The sequence below is a fragment of the Mus caroli genome, unplaced genomic scaffold (assembly GCF_978045245.1).
Source record: "Mus caroli unplaced genomic scaffold, Mus_caroli_1 scaffold_6, whole genome shotgun sequence".
NCBI lineage: Eukaryota > Metazoa > Chordata > Mammalia > Rodentia > Muridae > Mus > Mus caroli.
In genome coordinates, this window is record NW_028227261.1 from 10783524 (window position 1) to 10807936 (window position 24413).

Consider the following 24413-nt stretch of genomic DNA (forward strand, 5'->3'; position numbering starts at 1 on the left):
GATATTCTATTTAGGTTCCTTCTACCCACTCTTGGACATTTCGGCTAAGGTCATCCCCAATGAGGTTTGGGAGACTTCCACATCCATCTTGTCTGGGACTTTCTAGATATTTGCCCTGCTCTTCATTCTTCATACACACTGTTGTGTTTCTATTAATACTCCTGACCCTCTGGCCTTCTCTCCTGTCTCCCCACATACCTGATTCTGCCACCGATTGTCCCCGAGTCTCCCTCTTTTATCCACATCCCTCCCTTCTTCTGCCTCCTGGGATTATTTTGTTTCTCCTATATGGAATTGAAGTATACACAATTTGGCATTCCTTCTAATTAAATTTTATGTAGTCTGTGAATTGTGTATAATGGTATTCTGATCTTTTTGCCAAATAACTACTTATCAATGAGGACATAACATGTATGTCCTTTTGAGCCTGGGTTCCTCACTCAGGATGACATTTTCTAGTTCTCTCCATTTGCCTGCAAATTTCATGATGTTCTCAGTTTTAATAGATGATCAGTATTCCATTGTGTTATTGAACCACATTTTTTCTACATCCATTCCTTGGTTGAAGAACATCTGGATTTTTTCCAGCTTCTGGCTAATACAAATATGGCAGCTATGGACAAAGTGGAGCATGTGTCCTTTTGTTACTGTGTATCTTCTTTTGTGTATATGCCCAGTAGTGGAATATCTGGGTCTTCATGTAGAATTATTTCCAATTTTCTGAGGTACTGCCAGATTGATTTCCAGAGTGGTTGTACCAGTTTGCAATCCCACCAGCAATAGTGGAGTGTAACTCTTTCTCCACACCCTTGTCACCATGTGTTGTCACTTGAGTTCTTGATCTTTGCAATTCTAATTGGTGTATGGTAGAATCTCAGGGTCATCTGATCTTACTAGAAAAGCATATACTCAACAAAACTGCAGCAATCTAGAAGAAACAGATGATATTCTAGATAGATATATTGTGTCCAGTTAAATCAAGATGAGGTAAACTAAACAGTCCAGAAACCCCTAAGGCATTGGACTCTGCTGCCCTCAGAACTAGGGTACACCCATAACCATGACAGTGAACCCTTCTGTGAGGTCACAGAGGCCAAGCCTCACTCTGTTTAGGAAAGCTCAAAGGGTGTCCAGGTACACAGGTGCCTTTTGGACTGGTATCAAATTGATTGAAATTTTGGCCTCTAACCTGTCTCTTCACCACCATTAAACACAGCTTGTAATAGGATTTCCCAGAAAGCAGCATTTCAGGAAGTTTCCCTCCTGGGCCTCATCATGATAGTTGATGACTTCTGAGAATGTCACTAAAGAAACAACTGATATGATCCTACACACACGCACACACACACAGAGACTCATTCACAAATACAATAACAGCCATAAATATAAATATGTTAAGTAGATGAAGAAGGGATGTGATATCAATGTCTGTGGCCATGCAGGAAATGGCCTATGAGTTGAAAATAAAGATTTCTAGGAAGGTTCACAAGTTTAAAAGAAAACACAGAGAAGGTCCTGGAAAGCACTTCCTTATGGACCTGTGTAACATATGTTCCCTGAAATAATGGCATGGGGGGCAATGTAAGTAGTTGATCACTTATGAGCGTGAGTTTTGAGTCTTAAAAGCAGGTACTGACTTGACAGTTTCTTCCAGAGGCCTCCCTTCCTGGCATGTGTATGGTGTCTTCTCGTTGAGACTATATATAGCATGACAGGCACCCTTGTATTTACTGCTGTTCTGGCTTAACAGAACTCCTGTTGTGTCAAATAAGGAACACCTCAAGAACTTCACAGAGCCCTTGTGACTGCCATTCAGGTCCTTGCTCTTGCTCTTTCCTGCATGCCTTTATACCTGAAGGCACATGTACTCCCGTATATACACTCCCAGACCATGCACACTAACATACAATTTAAACATAATTATGTATAGTGTGCAGGGTTAGGTAGAGTGCTGGAATAATATATCCTGTTTGTGGGACGATGGGCTATACACAAACAGTCTGGTCTCCAGTCAAGCTGAGGTCTGAACTCTGGGACCCGGTAGTGATAATTCACCTTCATGGGATGGAGGGAATTCTCTCATGTCTCCTGGAACTCTGGCTCATGTAAAGTTACCGTTCCCTCAGCCCCCACAGGAGAAGCATGGTTAGTAGTCCTATAGGCAATGTCCCAAGCTTCTAACCTTCAGGCTAGATTCATCCCCAGTTACCTAGCAACAGTAAAGATAACAGCATACCATAAAAAGGGCTGTTTGACCCCTCCTCACTCTCTGACTCCTCTTGCTCTTAATCTCCTTACTCTCCTCTCTTCTTTCCTCTCTCTTCGTCTCTCTCCCTCTTACTCTCTAGACTTTCTTCTCTATCTCCCTTTCCCCTTTGTCTCCTCTTGACCATGGCCGGTCTCTCTCTCTTTTATCTTCTATCCTTTCTCCCTGCCTTTCTATAATAAAGCTCTTAAACCATAGACTGTCTCTGCTCATCAAGGCCCGCTGCACAGACTCTCACCTGTGTGGGAACCTCTCTTCCTCAGCCCTCACTCCCATTACCCTGGGGCTACAGGGTGTTACTCCAGGGCCCCTTGTTGGGGGCTGCCCCTTGTCCACCCCCTATTGAGTGGGGTCAGTGGCTTAGATGCCCACGTGGGGCCGAGTGGAAAGCGTCTGGCAGACTCCCATGTCCGCCTGCCCAGAGCATAGGTGGAACTCTGGCCGGACGTGGGCTATCCTCCCTCCCCCCCCTCTTCCCCAGCCTCCCTTTTAGTTCCCACACCTGTTGAGTACCTGCTTTCGGTCATGCTGGAGACAACCCCTGGACATACAAGACAAGAAGATTATTACTGTGAAGAAGCAAAGTCCTTTCAGAAGCCTAGATAGTAGGACTCTGCACCATCTCCTACCTGCCCTGGACACAATGGACTGCCATAGCTGATAGTTGTCCATGGCTTAGGGCACAACATCAGAGCTTCATCCTGCACTAGTCTGGAGCCTGGAGTCTTTTCATTTGGTACAAGCTGGGTGTGACTATTCCCTAGGCTTATTCTCTGGTGAGTTGTAGGTGTTGTCTCCCTGAGTACTTGTTTGGCAAGTTCTTTAGCATGTGCATATGCACACACACACACACACACACACCCTGCTGATACTGCAACAGTTTCTACTGCTTTAGCACAGGCCCTGCTAAAGGTCACTTCAAGGACCACATTAGGCTTCATACACTTCCTCACTCCTATCTCCCAGTACAGCACAATGAGGTTTAGTCAGGACTTCATCATGGGGATCTGTATATATTTCTCCCAACATATAGCCCAACAAACCTTCAGTTCCTTCCAGATCCCATCCCATCCCTGAGCTCCCTCACACCAACACCACAGCCTTTAACCATGGCAACAGGCTATATGAGGTAACAGAGGCTGACCACACCTCTCCCCAGCTTCTTCCCATGTGCCTAGATGTAACATGAGGAACGACCGTGCTCGTGCTTTCTCTCTTAACATAAAGTACCCTGACTTGTGTAACTACAGCTGGTGAGCTGTAGGTGTTGTCTCCCTGAGTACTTGTTTGGCAAGTTCTTTAGCATGCCCATATGCACAAACACACACACCTTTCTGATACTTACAGCAACTGTTTATACTTATTTGTAGCAAGATATGTGGCATCATTCCATGTCCTCCTCATGCACTTTCACACATATGGATGTGGACCTGCAGACATGAGCACATACATAAGAATGTATACAACACACCTACAAAATGAAAACATGTATTTGAGTATAGAATGAGAGAGGAAGGTGCTGTCATGGCGTTTTCCCTTAATACTGGCATTGATGTTTGACTCATATTGTGGCAGCTCTCTGAGTACACATACAAAGATTGCTACTACCAGGGACTGAAGTCACCAGGGAAGATCAGATACCAGTGTCAGGGATGCTCTGCCTCCTTCCCTGGACAAGCTATGTGTGATGGTCAAATGTGGGCGTGGCAAAAGCACTGTTCCCTCCTTCCTGGCCTAGGCTGGGGGCTCAAGTCCTGGTCCATATATATATATGGCTTCTTTCCAAGGCCTCTCCTCCTGGTGAGTGAGGGGTTCTTCTTCCTACAGTCTTGAGGCCATTCCCACTACTGTGAGACTTCTGATCTGTTTCTAGCTCCCCTTAGCTCTCTTGAAGACAGTCTTAGAGCTGTCTTCAATCAGAAACACTTTAAGTCCCTCTCCCTATTTCTGCCTCCCCCACTTAAGACCCCAGTGAAGAAGTGCCTCGCACTGAGTGAGCTACTCACGTGATGAATTTCAGGTAGTCCATCCCAGAAAACAGCCAAGCCTAGGCAGACACACGTGCTCAGTGTGAATCCCAGACCTCCTTGCTAGACTCTGAGTTATCCTCAGGCTAAGCACTCTGCTATTACTAAGGCAGGGATTTACCCTGTGATGTCACAGAGGGCTCACCTCATGGCACTCTGAGAATCACAAGGGACATCAGTTGCTCAGACATCTCCTAGTTTGGTCCATCCTGTTCTCTACACAACTGTTTCAAGCATCTTTGGAAACACTTAGCTTTGGGAAAGTAGCTGAAAGTGTTTCTCAGACACCTCCCTGGGAATCACCTACAAGCATCTGCTGTCAGCCCTCCATCTTCCCACATTACCTATATCCTTGAGAGGAGGAAGACAGTGGATAGCACTGCTTCCTCAGCTCAAGTGTCTGTCCTCATCATCTCAGATCCTCTATTGCCATCATGGTTTATTGCTGCTCCTCAGCCCACAGGATGCCATCGTCTGGCCCTTGTCTCTGACTCCAACTGTAACCATACATACATAACACATTTAATTAATTTTTCTCTTATTTTAAACTACCCAATCCATCACATTTGTTAAAGAAAATGACTTATCTTGTATACTAGAGAAATGGCTCAGTGGCTAAGATCACTCGCTGCTCTTACAGGGGACCTGAGTTTTAACCACAGCAACCACATGGCATGGCTCACAACCATCTAAACAGCTCCAGGAGATTCAATGCTCTCTTTTGGCCTTCTTGGGTACTTAAGTGCACAAGCCCACATTCAAATATATACATAGATATATAATTTTTAAAGTAAAGAGCCAGTGAGAAGCACTTGAAAAAATGTTCAGCATCCTTAATCATCAGGGAAATGCAAATCAAAACAACCCTGAGATTCCACCTCACACCAGCCAGAATGGCTAAGATCAAAAATTCAGGTGATAGCAGATGCTGGGGAGGATGTGGAGAAAGAGGAACACTCCTCCATTTTTGGTGGAATTGCAAGCTTGTACAACCACTCTGGAAATCAGTCTGGCGATTCCTCAGAAAATTGGACGTAGTACTACCGGAGGATCCCACAATACCTCTCCTGGGCATGTATCCAGAAGATGTTCCAACCGGTAAGAAGGACACATGCTCAACTATGTTCATAGCAGCCTTATCTGTAATAGCCAGAAGCTGGAAAGAACTCAGATGCCCCTCAACAGAGGAATGGATACAGAAAATGTGGTACATTTACACAACGGAGTACTACTCAGCTATTAAAAAGAATGAATTATGAAATTCCTAGGCAAATGGATGGACCTGGAGGGCATCATCCTGAGTGAGGTAACCCAATCACAAAAGAACTCACACAATATGTTTTCACTGATAAGTAGATATTAGCCCAGAAACTTAGGATACCCAAGATATAACATACAATTTGCGAAACACATGACACTCAAGAAGAACGAAGATCAAAGTGTGGACCATCCACCCCTTCTTAGAATTGGGAACAAAACACCCATGGAAGGAGTTACAGAGACAAAGTTCGGAGCTTAGACGAAAGGATGGACCATATAGAGACTGCCATATCCGGGTATCCATTCCATAATCAGCTTCCAAACGCTGACACCACTGCATATACTAGCAAGATTTTGCTGAAAGGACCCAGATATAGCTGTCTCTTGTGAGACTATGCCGGGGCCTAGCAAACACAGAAGTGGATGCTCACAGTCAGCTATTGGATGGATCACAGGGCCCCCAATTGAGGAGCTAGAAATAGTACCCAAGGAGCTAAAGGGGTCTGCAACCCTATAGGTAGAACAACAATATGATCTAACCAGTACCCCCCGGAGCTCATGTCTCCAGCTGCATATGTATCAGAAGATGACCTAGTCAGTCATCAGTGGAAAGAGAGGCCCATTGGTCTTGCAAACTTTATATGCCTCAGTACAGGGGAACACTAGGGCCAAGAAGTGGGAGTGGGGTGGAAGGGTTTGGGGGACTTTTGGGGTAGCATTGGAAATGTAAATGAAGTAAATACCTAATTAAAAAATAATAATAAAATAAAAATGGCTATTATCAGAAAACAAAAATAACAATTGTCAGCCAAACTGTAAAAGCAAAGTTAAAACATTGCTACATGCCTATTCTTGGTGGAAACTTAAAATGTTGTTGTCTCTGAATGAAATAAAAATACAGTCGTAGCCGGGCAGTGGTGGCGCATACCTTTAATCCCAGCACTTGGGAGGCAGAGGTAGGCGGATTTCTGAGTTCAAGGCCAACCTGTTCTACAGAGTGAATTCCAGGACAGCCAGGGCTACACAGAGAACTCCTGTCTTGAAAATCAAAACAAAAACAGAAACAAAAACAAACAAACAAAACAAACAAACAAAACAACAACAAACAAACGAAAACCACCACCCCCCAAAAAAAGCAGCCAGGAGATGGCAGCACATACCTTTAATCCCAAAATTCGGGAGTCAGAGACAAGCAGACCTTTTGAGTTTGAGGACAACCTGGTATATGCAGCAAATCTCAGAATAGCCAAGGCTACACAGAAAAACCCTGTCTTGAAGAAACAAAAAAATCAATAACACCAATAATAATAAATAAACAATTTTAAAAAGAAAGTGGTTTATTTTGCCACTTCTCTGCTATAAGATCCTAGCACTTGTAAAGAGCTAAACAACTAGCTATAAGAACAGTACAAAGACTAACCAATTCCTACTACAGTTAGTTTAATACTGCAACAGTGAATTAGAGATTAGCCTGAAAAGGGACAGTCTCAGGCAGCATAAGAACCTGAGGTTCCTGGGACTCTGAGAGCCAGCCATGTCTGTGCAGCTGAAAACACAGGGACTTCTGGAAAACCAGAAGACTGAAATGGTAGGCAGAGTTCAGTTCTCTTGTTCTAGGTTCTTTAGACTGTAAATGAAAAGAAAACTCAGTTCAGAATTAATCCACTGGATAGAGATTTCTAGACTATATTGTAGAATTATAGAACTTAAGAGAAAAAACCAAAACTGTATGGTAATTTGAATAGGAATGGCCCCCACAAGGCTCAAATATTTGAATGCTTGGTCATTAGGGAGTGCCACTACTTAAAGAGATTTGGAGGTATGGCCTTGCTGGAGGAAGTGTGTCACTAGGGGTGGACTTTAGGGTTTCAGAAGCCCAAGCCAGGTCCAGTGACTCTATTTTCCCGATGCTTGTGAATCTGAATATAGAACTCTCATTTTTCCCGTACCACAATGTCTTTGCACAGGCTATCATGGCTTCCTAGCCATGAGGACAATGAACTAAACCTCTAAAACTGTAAGCCACAGTTAAATGCTTTCCTTTTTAAGAATTGTTATGATAGTGGTGTTTCTTCACAGCAATAGAACACTGACTAAGACACTTAGGAAGATTAAAATTATAGAAATGTCATTGGGTCTCCCTAATTATTTTTTCCTCCCTCCTTTCTTTATCTCTCTTCCCAACTTTCCTTAGCCATACCTACTCTATCCTTCCTCATCTCTCTGCTGTTGTACCTCTCAATGAGGTCTAGGTTAACCCATGTGCCGTCTTTCATGTATTATAGGTTAGAGTTGGCGGTAGAGCCCTGGACTCATGCCTCTCCAATTTTTCTACCAGAAAAAAAGGGGGTCCTATTTTCTTGGTTCTTATTTTAACCCTCCAGAGAATCCATTTGAGCCTGACTTGGATCCAGTGCTCATTCCATGGTGGGGAAGAAGAACATGAGAAATGAACTGTAATCAAGTCCTACTGTTAGGGCAGCGGGTGGGGAATCTCCCCCAGAACAGAATACAGTTCCAGTGAAGTCGGCGAGGCATGATGGCTATGAGAACCCTGAAAGAGCCATGAACTTAGAAGAGGAAGGCAGATTTTAGAAGCATTTCGAACAACAAAGAAAAAATTGTGCATAGGAATTGCACCCATAGGTGCTAGAAAGACGTGCCTCCAGCTGTCCCCTATCATAGGATATAACACAGTTGCCCTTCAATGATTAGAACAGCCCTGCCTTCCCTGAGGGAAGATGGAAGAAAAGCTAAAAGGTAGTATAGAAAGAAAAGACAGTATTCCTCCTCACAGAAAGTGAGTTCCAAGACTCATCACCCCAGAAGTACACTTTCTCTCAGGCAGAAAGTCCTTACTGTGCCAAGAGGATCCCTGTAGAGCTCCAAAAGCCACTCAGTGTCTGCCTTATAGCCATCTACTGATCCATCTTGAGAACTTCTGTGGCCTTAGCAATGTGTGGGAAGAGATACACTGAAACACTCTGTCTTAGTCAGGGTTTCTATTCCTGAACAAAACATCATGACCAAGAAGCAAGTTGGGGAGGAAAGGGTTTATTCAGCTTACACTTTCCACATTGCTGTTCATCACCAAAGGATATCAGGACTGGAACTCAAGCAGGTCAGGAAGCAGGAGCTGATTCAGAGCCCATGGAGGGATGTTCTTTACTCGCTTCCCCTGGCTTGCTCAGCCTGCTCTCTTATAGAACCTAAGACCCAGAGATGGCACCACCCACAAGGGGCCTTTCCTCTTGATCACTAATTGAGAAAATGCCCCATAGCTGGATCTCATGGAGGCATTTCCTCAACTGAAGCTCCTTTCTCTGTGATAACTTCAGCTTGTGTCAAGTTGACACATAAAACCAGCCAGTACAAATGGTATATCTACTAGTACCAGTTTTCATAAGCCACACCACCTGATTTTAGATTTTATTCTTCTTCTGAGTTTCCTTTCCCCTCATACATTTGTTTTTATTCCCAAGTCATCAAAACGGATTTTGCCTTGAGCTCTTCAGGGAAAACAGGACAGAAATTAATTCATTGATGCTTATGTCAGTCACTGTCTAAAATGCTTCTTATGTATGATGACTTCAGTCAATAGCTATTTAAGTTAATTTAAATTCTAAGAAATAATATTAAATATACTAGACACTGGTCCAGACATCATTGCTTCAAACTCTGTAAATAGCTTCTGAGTTTTCGTTTGCAAGTCAAAGACACAAACCTAAAGGCATTCATTATTTTTTTTTCTGACTAATTTCTTTGCAATTATGTAATGTTTGGCACATTCATGCTACACACGTCTTTGAAGCTAATGCTATTAAGGAAATGCTACTAAATCAACTATAAAGTAAGAATTTCTCCTCTCATTTATGTATATTTATTTTTTAATTGTACAAATTTGTTGATGCTAGACAGTCTTCTTAGTTTTTAAACTATCTGGAGTCTTAAATACTATGTAGTGTTTCTCCAGGAGGTGGAGTGTTAGACTAGAGAAAGCAAAGCCATGGGTGAAGCCTAATCTTTTCCTTTTTTTGCTATTTTGAGAAATTTTTTATAGAAAACATAAATCACCTAATGGGCTCCCTAATTCTTTTAATTGCATCAATTCAGCAGAATCCAATTACACTAGACCTCAAGAGGCAGGTTTATTTTACTGATTGCATTACCATAATAATGATAGCATAGTGACAATGGCGAGCGTTTATAATTCCTCTCATTCTAACATGGCTTATCAAGCCAAGCCGTACATGAAGCCTCCTGGCATTTCTGAAAGAGAAATCATGCACACAAACAGCAAAGAAAGAGCTGCCTCTGAAAGTCTCCACCTCCCAGGAGTCTTCTGCCTCATAGAAAAGAATGTCCTTCCTGACTTTGGTAATAAGCCAAGAGCCACGTGACCACTTCCAGTCTGGGAACTGGTCAGATTGCTAATGTCCTCCCAGGGACACCAACTCCTGCTTTACACGTCTGTCTCTCAGGTCCCTCCCTGCTTTAAAACCCCTGGTTGGACCTGGCCTTGATAGAAGCATCTTCTTAAGCCCTAGTGCTGGGATCAAATTTGCTGAGATCATTTGGAGCATATGGCTCAGACAACTCTTGATGCACACTCTGGATCTCAAAACTGCGAGGTGCAGAACAGCAGCCTAGTGGGGTAGACTCCTCTTCCCACCCTCTATCCACTGTTGGTTGGCTGCAGTGCTAGTGTCCTGAAAGGTCACAATTTAGGTGACATCCCAGAGCTGGGTCTCAGCAGAAGTCTGCTCAAAGCCATCAAGGAGCCTAGGAGAGTACTGCTCCTGAGATGCACAGAATCATCCATCCATCTTCCTCTTCACTCTTCAAATGAGAAAGTTAAAGCCTAGGAAGGCTTTGTGACTTGTTGACATCACACAGATGCTCAGTGGCAAAAATGAGGATAACTGCTGTCCCACCTGTCCCTTCTTCACACTGGACATCCAGAGCTAGTTTTTAGGAGACTCCTAATGATCATCATAAAGAGAAAAAGAAGACATAAAGTTCTGCCCATGACTGTAGAGAAGGTATGAGGTTGTTTCAGAATGGTATTGTAGCAATCGAAGCATAGCCTCAGAGGAGTAATTGACTGGCTGGCTAGCTGGCTGACTTCTTACATTTTTATAACACTTTGAATTGGATTTGGGGAAAGCACCTCTTTGCCACACATTTTCACGCTTAGAAGTGCATAATCAGGAGATGGACAGTCTACTATGACCCTGGCCACCTCTGGCTTCATTTAATTAATATAATAATTAGAATAAGCATTAATGAATTTGCAGCATGTTGGAAGCATATTTGAGAAATCATGGAGCATGTGAAGGACTAAGAAGAGCCCAGCCAAACACAGGCAGGGAGAAGGGGGAGACAGTCTCATAGCTCTCCTGACTCTAGAATGCTGTCCCTCTCCTTTCTAGCCCCAAGTCATTTGTTCTCTCCTGTCTTGTCCACCTGTGGCTAGCTGCACTGTTCAGTGAGTGTTCCGTGCATAAGACAAACACCAGGTCACACATTCAAGCAGCTGCCTTAGCAACGTCATTGCCAACCCTATCACACACAAAGGTTCTCTCACTTGTTCTGAAGGTTCTGATACAGATGAAAGAACTTTTAATCCTCTTTCTCTTCCTTAAGTATTTCTCTAAGTCAGTAGGACTCAGGAGCAACTTAGGGCCAAACCAAATCTAGACAAAAGACAAAGTGACTTCTCATTGCATCTGAGACTAGTAGCTGGTCAGAAGTTGCCATACAGTGAAGGACACAAGGTTTTCAGCTATGTGGTTCCAGGAGCTGTTCGTGTTGAGCTCAGATTTCTCAGGGCAGTGAGAAATAGACCAAGGCATGAAGATACAGAGACCTAGGAGGAGCATCTGATGTCTTTTTTGTTGTCTTCAGAGCCAGACTTCCTCACTCCAACCTGATGGCCTTGACAGTCTACAGTGCTTCAGTCAATGGAATTATTCATCTAACACTCCCTCAAGATGGCCTGGTAGTCCACCAGTGGGAGAAGAGGCTCTTGTTCTTGTGAAGATTATATGCCCCAGTACAGGGGAATACCAGGGCCAGGAAGTGGGAATTGCTTGTTACTGTCTTAAAGGACAATGGGAACTTATCTTCTTAGGAGATGGCATGTCTACATAAGAGTAACGCACATAGTGCTTTAAAGTATAAAGTCAGATTACTCAGTCATATCTCCATAACTGCCTCATTCCCACCCCATATCACCGAGCATGCTCCTTGGCCCTTCTTTTGACTGGGGATGAGGAGTTGGTAAAGTGCTTTCTTTATAAACGTGAGGGCCTGGGGTCATATTAACAACCTCAGGCAGATCCTTGGTGCCTGATCATCAGCCCCTAACCTACACACCAAGTTCCAGGTCAGTGAAAGTCTCTATCTCAAAAGAAACAAACAGAATCCCTCTTTTCTTCCCATCCTGTTTTCTTGGTGATAAATGTTTCTCTCCATGCCCCGCCCCCCATTTCCTTTATTTCAATTTTGCTTTTGTTTTTATCTGTTTCTTTGATTGACTCAATTTCCTCTTCTCATACCTCTCTCTCACTGGCTTAGCATGTTGTGAACTATACTAACTGTATAAAATGGCGGATCTAGTAATATCTATGACACCCCCGTTTATGTTTCACAAATGAGTTTCCAATCTCTGAATATTCACACCTACTTCTATTGCATTTCAAAGAGACAAAAATGCATTCAGGTTATTTATCACTGTAGTGTCCTTTGTCTAATATAACATATATATGTAATTAATATAATTATATTAGTTATAGTAACTCTTACTAGTAACACTGTATTTTATATTCTATTCTACATTCTATATCATATTATCAAGTATATTAATTATTATATTATTTTATATATTACATGTTATATATTTTATATTATATATCATATATATTATGGTATATATGCTATATGTTATCTGTTGTATATGATATATTATGTATTATGTATTGTATATTATTATATAACTATATTAGTCATAGTAAATATTAGAGAGAGAGAGCACGCACCAATATAGAAAAAGACTGATTTTTGTTCTTATAATTATATTAGAAAACGTCTTGCCATGTAGTCTGATCTGCTCAGAACTTGCTATTGAGAACAAACTAGCTCTAAGCCTTCAATCCCCCTGCCTAACCCTCCTATGCTTTGGCATTACAGAATGAGTACCACCATGCCTGCCTACTTGTTAATTTGGATCATTCATATTGCATTAGTATCATTTCCTATTTCTATGACCAAATATCTGATAAACAATTTTAAAGAAAAAGCATTTTTCTCATATTATGATTATTGCTGTTATTCTCACTTATACCTTAAAAAATACAGTCCATCATTTCAGGGAAAGAAAGGCACGTTACAGCACATTACAGCCACAGCCAGAAGATGAATGCTGCTGCTCTGCCCACTTTCTCCTTTTTGTTCGTCCTGGAGCCCCAGCCCAGGACTGCCCACACTCAAGCTAGATCTTCTCTTCTCATTTAACCTATCCAGACAAACCTAAACATGTGGGCCTGGGTACCAGAGGTTTTCCACAGAGATCTCTGGCCAGTCCTGCTGTGAGGGTTCCTGTGAAGAGAAGTGAGTGCAGGCAGGGAGATGAAGTCTCTGCCTTTTCTTCCAGGTCGCTCAGTAACTCCAAGCTGGCCATGCACTGAGTCTTGTCTGGCTGAGCCTACAAGAAGCTAAACCAGTGAGGCCTGTGGAAGGACCTCAGGGAGATCTTTGGGAGAGAAGATCTCTTCTCAAGTGTTACAGCTCTTGGAACAAAAAACTCAGGGGACAGAGTAGTTCTCGCTCACCTTTAATTTCCTGGATAGAATTTATATGCTGTTTTGGGGGTGATTCAGGCTTAGACAGCAGGTACCTCTCATTGGGTTGGACTGAGAGTTTGGGGGAAACCTTATTTGCATGTGGGAAGGCTTGGTGGTGCTCCTACATGACTGATAGCCACACACCTCTCTTGTGGGGGCTGTGGGGGTGGTAACTTCGATAGGAGCCGAGGGTCCAGAAGACATGATCGAATGATATAGGTAGAAATCACTACCCAGGGTTCAAGACCTATGCTCGACTGGAGACCAGGCTGTCTATGTGCAGCCCATTGCTCCACATAAACATACTTTGTCTCCATGATGATTCTAAAACCAATCAGGTAGACAATGAAGATTAACCATTGTAATAATAATGTGTGCCAATTTACAATGCATTCTAGGTGTTAGGTAACTGATTAATTCTCATTTTTACATTTGATTTTGTTGGTTTGTTGGTAGTGCTAGGGATATAACTTAGAGTCCCAACATGTTAGACAGGAGTCCTAGCACTAGGTCACACCCCTATCCTTCATCTTTACTATTTTTAAATTGCTCCTTACTTTATACCACTTTCTCTGCCACAAGAGGTATATACAAACATTTGAACGCATTGTTAAGTAAATATACAAAATAGTATATTCTAATTTATATCTTCAGTCCCATGAGACAGTAATCAAAACGAACACAGCACCAAGTAGTAATTGCCCTCCTGGTACACTCCATTCTCTATCATGCTGATTCTGGACATGAATCAGAAACTACATGGTGACCTTGATGTTTCAAAGTCCAACCACTTGTAACACCAACGCTCATTTTCTGCCCTCAAGCAGCTTGTCTACCACTTCAAACACAATTAGTCTCAGAGTTAACAAGGAAAACATCCCAGTGCCTCCTGTTCAGTTCTGATGTTCGGCTTTGAAAACTTCAAAGAAATCCCAAAGTTTGTGGAACATGCCAGCAATGCTAGTACTTCCAAGGGAGAGGTAGAAAGCTACTGTGTTTGAAGGCAGTCTGGGACCCATACTGAAACGCTGAACCCAAAAATAAAACAACTGCAAAGAACCCAAAATAATAACAAATTAGAAAATTTTTATTTAAATACCTTGATGAAGACACCATGTACATGAGAAACAGGGTTCAGAGGCCCCTGAGTTGAAACTGACCTGAAAGTCTCCTCTCTGAGGACTAGCTTTCATGACATCAGAAGTCATCATACAAGCTTCCAAAGGATGGAGGCAACCAATTGTCCTTCCCAGCCATGACACCTATGAACCACATAAACAACAAGCATAGCATGATAACTGCAATGGTGAAGAAGTGCCACACATAGCTTGGTGGTAGCCAACAGCTCTCTAATTTGATTTAGGACTTGCTCAACAAGGAGGCCATGTTGGTGCTGGAAACTTAACTAACACCTTAGGGCTAGTAAAGTCCTGGTTACCAGAGGATAATCTATACAACCAAAGATTTACTAAACCAGCATAATCTCTAACAATTTATGAACATTTATTTTCACCCTCATTAGAGAAACTTCTCTTTGCAACATACAGACACTGCCACAATTAAAACACAACCTATCAAAACCCAGAGTTGTGGAGCCTTGTCTCATTGGATACACCTACAAAATGTTCCCAATCTGAAAGTTTAGGAAACACTACAGAAGAAAGGTCAGGGAGTTTGCTATGAGATTGTGTCTCCTAGTAACATCAGAATCTATACCTATAATCTCATCAACACGACTCTCCAAATTGGAACCAAACCAGGATGACACGAACAAACATGCCAAACAGGATGGAGACATAAAAAGCCCATGAGGCTTCAACACTGAGTGCTACAGTCAACTGGATACGGTTTATATACAGTTTAGGGGGTGATTCAGGATTCAATAGCAGGTGAGTCAGGAGTTGGGGAGGTTGTCTTTTCCAGGCAAGAGCACCCCAAATGCTAGTCTGGTTCTAAACTGAAAACATATATACAGGTAGCGTGTGTGTGTGTGTGTGTGTATGTGTGTGTGTTCACTCACACAAATATATAGATAGAGAGATGATATAGAGATAGACATAGATATGTATGTATGTGTACTTACATGAATACAGCTGCTATGAACATCATAGAGCATATGTCCTTGTGGTATGGTGGATCATCTTTTGAGTAAATGCCCAGGAGCCGTATAGCTGGGTCTTGAGGTAGAACTACTTCCACTGCCAGATTGATTTCCAGAGTCATTATACAAGTTTGCATTCCCACCAGCAACAAATGAGTGTTCCAATTTCTTTAAATCCTTGCTAGCATGTGATATCACTTGAGTTTTAGAACTCAGTCATTCCAATTGCTGTAAGATAGAATCTTGGTGTCATTTGATTTGCATTTCCTTGAGGACTAAGGATGTTGAACATTTCTTTAGGTGCTTCTTGTCCATCCAAGATTTCCCTGTTGAAAATTCTGTTTAGATCTGTATTCTATTTTTACAGTATAACTTCTTGAGTTTCTTATATATTTTAGATATTAGCCCTCTGTCAGATATCTGTTAGTAAAGATCTTTTTCCAATCTGAAGGCTTTACAGAAGATTTTCAGTTTCACGAGTTCCCATTTATCAATTGTTGATCTTGGAGCCTGAGCAACTAGTATTCCGTTGAGGAAGTAGTCTCCTGACCAGTTTGTTAAATGCTATTTCCGACTTTCTCTTCTATTTGATTTAGTGTATCCTGTTTTCCATTGAGATTCTTGATCCACTTGGACTTGAGTTTTGCGTAAGGTGATAAATATGGATCTATTTGCATTCTTCTACATGCAGACACTCAGTTAGACGAGCACGATTTGTTGATACTTTCTCTTATCCATTACATAGTTTTGGCTTCCTTTTCAAAAATCAGGTGTCCATAGGTGTGTGAGTTTATTTCTGGTCTCTGATACGATTCCATTAATCAACCTGTCTGTCTCTGTACTAATACCGTACAGGGTTTTTTTTTTTTTTGTTTTTGTTTTTTTTTTATCACAATTGCTTTGTAGTACAGCTTGAGATCAGGGGTGATGGTTATTTTATTATTCAATATTGTTTTAGCTGTCCTGGGTTTTTTATTTTTCCATACAAAGTTGAGAATTGCTATTTCAAGGACTGTAAAAAAATTGTGTTGAAATTGATGGGAATTGCATTGAATCTGTAGATTGCTTTTGGCAAGAAGCTCATTTTACTATGTTACAAAGTTTCTTCAGAAACTTTAAGTTCTTTTTCTACAGGTCTTCCACTTACTTGGTTAGAGTTACACAAAGATAGTTTATATTAGTTGTGGCCATTGTGAAAGGTGTTGTTTTCCTAATTTCTTTCTCAGACTGTTTGTCATTTGTATAAGAGACCTCTACTGATTTCTTTGTATTTTGTATCTAGCCCCTTTGCTGAAGGTATTTATCAGCTGAAGAAGTTCCCTGGTACTTCAGTGGGCAGGGGTTGGGTGTGCTTATGTACACTATCATATCGTCAGTGAATAATGATACTTTGGCTTCTTTCTTTCTGATTTATATTCCCTTGATCTATTTTTGTTGTCTTATTGCTCTAGCTAGAACATCAAATACTATATTGAATAGATAGTGAGTGGGCAGCCTTGTCTTGTCCCTGATTTTAGTGGGATTGCGTTAAGGTTTTCTCCATTTAATTTGATATTAGCTATTGGCTTGCTGTGTCTTGCTTTTTTTTTCAGATTTATTTATTATTATATCTAAGTACACTGTAGCTGTCTTCAGATGCACCAGAAGAGGGTGTCAGATCTCATTACGGATGGTTGTGAGCCACCATGTGGTTGCTGGGATTTGAACTCATGACCTTCAGAAGAGCAGCCGGTGGTCTTAACCACTAAGCCATCCCTCCAGCCCTGTGTCTTGCTTTTATTATGTTTCAGTATATATCTTGTGTTCATGATCTCTCCAAGACTTTTAACATGAAGGGGTGTTATATTTTGTCACAGCCTTTTTCAGCATCTAATGAGATGATCACATGATTTTTTCTTTCAGTTATTGTATCCATGTTCATAAAAGAAATTGGTCTGAAATTTTCTTTATTGAGTCTGTGTGCTTTAGGTATCAGTGTGACTGTTGCCTCATAGAATGAATTTGGCCATGTTCCTTTTGTTTCCATGTTGTAGAATTGTTTGAGGAGAATTGGTATTAGCTCTTCTTTGAAATTCTGGTAAAATTCTGTGCTAAAACCCTATAACCCTGGGATTTTTTTATTTTTCTTGTGGAACTTTTAATGACTATTTATATTTCCTTAGGGCTTATAGGACTGGTTAGTTTACCTGATCTTTATTTAACTTTGGTAAATGGTACCTGTCTAGAAAATCATCCATTTCATTTAGATTTTCCAGTTTTGTGGAGTACAGGCTTTTGAACCTTGTGGTGTTTTTTTTTTTTAATTTCCTCAGTTTCTGTTGTTATATCTCCCTTTTCATTTCTGATCTTGATAATTTGGATACTGTTTCTTCTCTGCCTTACAATTGGTTTGGCTAAGAGTTTATCTATCTTGTTGATTTTTCTCAAAGAATCATCTCTTAGTTATGTTGATTCTTTGTATTCTCTTTGCTACTAATTGATTGATTTCAGCCCTGAGTTTGATTATTTCTTGTCTTCTACTCCTCTTTAGTGTGTTTGCTTCTTTTTGTTCTAAAGCTTTCAGCTTTCAGGTTTGCCATTGTTAGTTGAGCTTTCTCCACTTTTTAAATGAAAGAATTTAGTGCTATGAACTTTCCTCTTAGCATTGCTCTCTATAAGTTTGGATATGCTGTGCCCTCATTTTCATTAAATTCTAGAAAGCATTTAATTTACTTCTTTATTTCTTCCTTGACCCAGTAATCATAGAGTAGAGAGTTATTCAGTTTCCATGAGTTTGTAGGTTTCTGTTGTTTCTATTGTTGTTGAAGTTAGGCTTTAATCCATGGTGATCTTAAAAGATGTAAGGGATGCAATAGCGCTCCATAGCCAAATACCTCCGGGAAAACACTGGTCTTTCAGGAGTGTGGAAACACCTGTGAGCACAAGTAAGACCACCACTTATGCTCAGAGGGACCAGCCCAGAGCCCTCATGACACAGGATCCGAGGAACAGCCGGGGACAGGATCCTTCCGGTTTCCATCTGCACTGGGAGCTGATCCTGTGCCACAGTGATCCATACCCAAATACTGTCAGGAAAGAACTGAACTCCCATGAGCGCCAATGCACCTGTGAGCACAGGGAAGACCACAACGTCTGCTCAAAATCCTGGCCCAAGAGCGACCCACCCAGAGCGATCAGGACACAGGAACCAAGGCACAGCCTGGGACAGGATCCTTCTGGTTTCCATCTGCATCCCAGAGCTGACCCTGTGCCATAGCCCTAATTACCCAAATTTTTCCCAGAGAGAACTAGTCTCCCAGGAGTTACACAGGCTTGCAGGAGGGACAAGACACAGTCAGAGACAGAAAGACCAGCTAACACTAGAGATAACCAGATGGCAAGAGGCAAGAGCAAGAACATAAGCAACAGAAAACCAAGGCTACTTGGCATAATTAGAACCTAGTTCTCCTACCACAGTGAGCCATGAATACCCCAACACACAAGAAAAGCAAGACTCTGTTTAAAATCACATCTCATGATGATGATAGAGGACTGTAAGAAGGATATAAATAACTACCTTAAAGACATACAGAAGAACACAGGTTAGCAGGTAGAAGCTCTTAAAGAAAAAACACAAAATTCTCTTTAAAGATAGCAGGAAAACACAACCAAACAGGGGAAGGGATTGAACAAAACCATCCAGGATTAAAAATGGAAATAGAAACAATAAAGAAATCACAAAGGGAGATAACCTTGGAGTTAGAAAACCTAGGAAAGAGATCAGGAGTCATAGATACAAGCATCACCAACAGAATAGAAGAGAGAATCTCAGGTGTAGAAGACACCATAGAAAACATTGACACAACTGTAAAAGAAAATGCAAAAAGCAAAAAGCTGCTAACACTAAACATCCTGGAAACCCAGGAAACAATGAAAAGACCAAACCTAAGGATAATAGGTATAGAAGAGAGTGAAGAGTCCCAACTTAAAGGGCCAGTAAATATCTTCAATAAAATTATAGAAGAAAACTTCCCTAGCCTAAAGAAAGGGACATGTATGCCCATGAACATACAAGAAGCCTACAGAACTCCAAATAGATTGAACCAGAAAAGAAATTCCCATCACATAATAGTCAAAACACCAAATGTACAAAACCAAGAAATAATATTAAAACCAGTAAGGGAAAAAGGTCAAGTAACATAAAGGCAGATGTATCAGAATTACACCAGACTTCTCACCAGAGACTATGAAAGCTAGAATATTCTGGGCCGATGTCATACAGTCCCTAAGAGAACAGAAATACCAACCCAGGCTACTATGCCCAGCAAAACTCTCAATTACCATAGGTGGAGAAACCAAGATATTTCATGACAAAAACAAATGTACACAATACCTTTCCACAAATCCAGCCCTACAAAGGATAAAAGATTGAAAACTCCAACACAAGAAGGGAAACTACACCCTAGAAAAAGTAAGAAAGCAATCTTTCAACAAACCCATAAGAAGATAGCCACACAAACACAAAAAAAAATATTAAAAATAACAGGAAGCAACAAGCACTTTTCCTTAATATCTCTTGACATTATTGGACTCAACTTCCCAATATAAGACATAGAATAACAGACTGGATATGTAAACAGGACCCAATATTTTGCTGCATACAGGAAAGTCACCTCAGTGTCAAAGACAGATGCTTGCTCAGAGTTAAGGGCTGGAAGACAAATTTCTAAGCAAATGGCCCCAAGAAACAAGTTGGAGTAGCCATTCTAATATCAAATAAAATCAACTTTCAACCAAAAGTTATCAAAAAAGATAAGGAAGGATACTTCATACTTGTCAAAGGAAAAATCTACCAAGATGAACTCTCAAATCTGAACATCTATGCTTCAAATGCAAGGGCACTCACATTCATAAAATAAACTTTACTAAAGCACACATTACACCTCACACAATAATAGTGGGAGACTTCAACACCCCACTCTCAGCAATGGGCAGATCATGGAGACACAAACTAAACAGATACACAGTGAAACTAACAGAAGTTATAAACCAAATGGATTTAACAGATATCTATAGAACATTTTATCCTAAAACAAAAGGATATACCTTCTCCTCAGCACCTCATGGTACCTTCTCCATAAATGACCATATAATCGGTCACAAAACAGGCCTCAACAGATCCAAGAAGATTGAAATAATCCCCTGCATCCTATCAGATCACTATGGACGAAGGCTGGTCTTTAGTAGCTACAAAAACAACAGAAAGCCCACATACATGTAGAAGCTGAACAACATTCTACTCAGTGATAACTTGGTCAAGAAAGAAATAAAGAAAGAAATTGAAGACTTTACAATTTAATGAAAATGAAGGTACAACAAAACTTATGGGACACAATGAAAGCAGTTGTAAGAGGAAAACTCATAGCTCTGAGTGCCTCCAAAAAGAAACTGGAGAGAGCATGCACTAGTAGCTTAACAGCACACCTGAAAGTTCTAGAACAAAAAGAAGCAAATACACCCAAGAGGAGTAGAAGGCAGGAAATAATCAAATTCAGGGCTAAAATCAACCAAGTAGAAACAAAAAGAACTATACAAAGAATCAACAAAACCAGAAACTGGTTCTTTGGAAAAATCAATGAGATAGAGGTTTTGTACATTATCATGGTAGAGATTCTGGTGGCATACAGGCAAACATGGTAGCTGAGAGTTCATTATCCAGTTCTGCAGGCAGTAGGTAGAAAGAGCCAATGGGCCCTCCTTAGGTTTTTTTAAAACATCAAAGCCTATCTCCAATAATACACTTTCTCCAACAAAGCCACCCTCCTAAGCCTTTCAGATAATGCCACTGCCTGGTGATTAAATATTCAAATCTAAGAGCCTATCAGGCCTTTCTTTTTCAACCACTACATTTAGCATAGGGCTTCTGATTTTGATGGATTATTTTACTTAATATGTCTCCTGTGCTCTAAGGGAAATTTAGGGGATTATCTATCAGTCATAGGTCAGAATAGACAGTTTCTTTCTTTTTGGAATTCCACTTGATAGCTCCAAATTCTTACAGAAAAAAAAAAAAAGATGCCATATCTGAAATAGACAATCCTATTTTTGTTATGTCAAGGAATACATTTTTTTAAAAGTAAAGCTTGACTTCTCCAGATTTAGATCCTTTGAGGGACTGACCTTGCCTGTCAGGAAGTTGAGTCCTTGCCATTAAGGTATCTCTGGAATAGGATGCTAGTTCCCAGGAAGCTTTCAATTGGTTCTTACAAACCAAAGTAGTTCTTGAATTGAGGAGTGTATGCTACTGCTGATTCTCAGCTCTATTGATTTTCCTGGCTATTCCACATTTCTCACTATTTTTTTTAAACTCAAGCCTGGCATGAAGTCTAATCTTTGATGTCAATGTGACTGCATCTGAAAGCAACTAAAATCCAAGATTCCGATGAGGGATTTCCTTAATCAGACAACTTGAATTCAGAAGACCTACCATAAACCTTCTGGTGGTAGCTCATATTAAAACATGGAAGTGGGAAACTTTGCCTCTTTCCTGCCGGCCTTCACTTTCACTGGCAAGTTTATCTATCCTGTTCCTGAGCCATTCAGTCTCCGGTTTTAGAACCTACTTCTTTGGGATTCCAGAGCAGACTGAAAACTGGCAGCTCTGTAGGACCTCCCTGAGATTCCAGCACTAGATTGAGACTGCAGAGACATCTACTCTCAGGGACTGAACAAATATTGCATGTTTGACCTTTCAATTGCAGACATGGAAATATGTATTGATATTATATTATATTATATTATATTATATTATATTATATGTTTCCTATATTGTATCAACTCTTTTCATTTAGAAAATCATGGCTTATATTGCCAGTAAATAAGAGAAGAAAATGTATAAAAGTATATAAGTATAAAATTGGGGGGGTTGTTGTTGTTTGTTTGTTTGTTTGTTTGTTTGTTTTTGAGACAGGGTTTCTCTGTGTAGTCTTGGATGTCCTAGAACTCACTCTGTAGAACAGGCTGGCCTTGAACTCAGAAATTCACCTGCCTCTAGCTCCTTCAATTTCTCATATGGTAAGTGTTCGTCCAAAATCAAAAAGCTAGGAAGCCTAAAGACGTCATGGAAGGTCTTAGTAAGTTACATGAGGTATATAAATAATGAAACATATGGTATGTATAATATTTTCTGAGATCAAAGCTGAACTTATTAATAACAAAGTTCTATTTAAATCAGTATATTTCTCTTATGATCTATTCTTTTACAAGGATACAATTACAAACATTTACAAGGATTTAAAAATTTAAAAACTGTCTAATCAAGATAATGAAAAACTATTTCTTAACAAAATCAGGATTTACTTGAAATGTTTGGTTCTACTTAAGCTTTATCCAAATGTTACACTACAGTTGAAAGTACAAGATCGATGTAACTGATGTTCTCAGTGTTGAGTAGACATGCTTGGAGGCTTTAATAGTTTGAACAAGGATGACCTCTGTATAAGCGGAACAAGGATGTTCCAACACTTGGTCTTCAGTTGGTGATGCTGTTTGGGAAGGTTTGGTAATGGCGACCTTGTGGGAGGAAATGTGTTACTATAGACTGGAGAGGGATTTGAGATTTTAAAGATTCCATGCCACACTTGGCTTTGTGTTGCAGTTCAAGATGTGCATGGTCCTCTTCCTGCTGCTGCCATGCCATCCGCACCATTATGAACTCCAAACTTGAGGGCCATAAGCCAAAATAAACATTTATTTGTTTTTGTATAAGTTGCCACAGTCATGGTGTGGCATGTGTTTGAACCAAGTGTTCAAACCTCTGATTTACAGAGGCCATCCTCATTCAAACTCTTACAGCCTCCAAATCTGTTTATTCAACATCCAGAAGGCTACATCAATCTTTTATTTTTAACTTTAGTATTCCATTTAGGTAAAGCTTAAGTAAAACTAAACATTTAAAGTAAATCCCGATTTTGTTAAGAAATAGTTTTTAAATGATTACAGAAATATAATATAGGAATTCAACCCAGAGAATCGATCGTTGCTGTAGTGAACCTAACCATATTAGGTTCTGGAGGAATGAAGAAATTTTGGAACTGTGGAAAATAAAAGCAGTTGAATGATGTAAGCAGTGGTTATTGGGCCATCCTTATAGGAAACAGAAAGACAGTAATATTGGTAGCAATGTGGATTATGGAGGCCCAATGAGGTTTCAGAGGGAACAAGTTCAGCAGCAGAGCTAGAGACAACACCTGTGAGATTGGCAAAGAATTTGGCTGCCTTTTGCACTTTTCCTAAAAATTGTCTGAGAGTAAATTTAAAGTAACACACTATGGTTTTTTTTATGGAAACAATTTAAGAAAGCATAATATTTAGTCTGCAAGATGGTTATTATTAGCAATAAATGAAAAGGAGCAAGTGGAATAAAAGGAAATACAAATGTAGTTTTGAAGAGAACATGATCACCACTGAACTAAGCATTACAGCCAAGAGCTGAGCATAAGTGCTATTAACAAGAGCATCTCTGGGGCTGGTGAGATGGCTCAGCCGTTAAGAGCACTGGATGTCCTTCAAAGGACTGGGGTTCAATTCTCACCAACCACATGGAAGCTCCCAAACTGTAACTCTAACACCTTCACACGGATATATATGCAGGCAAAACACCCATGCACCTAAAATAAGAAATGAATAAACAAACAAATAAATAAATAAGCCCCTGCTCTGCCCTGGAACAAAGGGAAGGCTGTCCTCAGAGCAAAATCCCACTTAGCTAAGCATACAACTTGTGAAACAAAAAGTGTTGAGGAACGTTCTGCTCCTAGAAAATATTATGATATGGCCAGGAAGTGGAATACAGTAGTTTGAATAGCAGTGTCCCCCACAGGCTCAAATGTTTGGATACTCTCGGTTACTGATTCTGTTTGGGGAGTTCTAAGATA

General features: G+C 40.6%; 1 protein-coding gene and 1 long non-coding RNA gene across 2 annotated transcripts in view; both read right to left on the reverse strand.

Annotated features, from left to right (window-relative positions):
* LOC147004113 (uncharacterized) overlaps window positions 1-4368 on the reverse strand; it is a 31593-nt gene extending 27225 nt beyond the window's left edge. Inside the window, exons 1-2 of the long non-coding RNA XR_015047287.1 lie at window positions 4273-4368; window positions 3612-3696 (exon numbers count right to left, since the gene is read on the reverse strand). This is a non-coding gene — a long non-coding RNA (uncharacterized LOC147004113). The remainder of the gene's footprint in view (window positions 1-3611; window positions 3697-4272) is intronic.
* Window positions 1-24413, reverse strand: part of LOC147004104 (uncharacterized) — a 522844-nt gene that overhangs the window by 309796 nt on the left and 188635 nt on the right. The gene's annotated exons all lie outside the window — the stretch shown is intronic.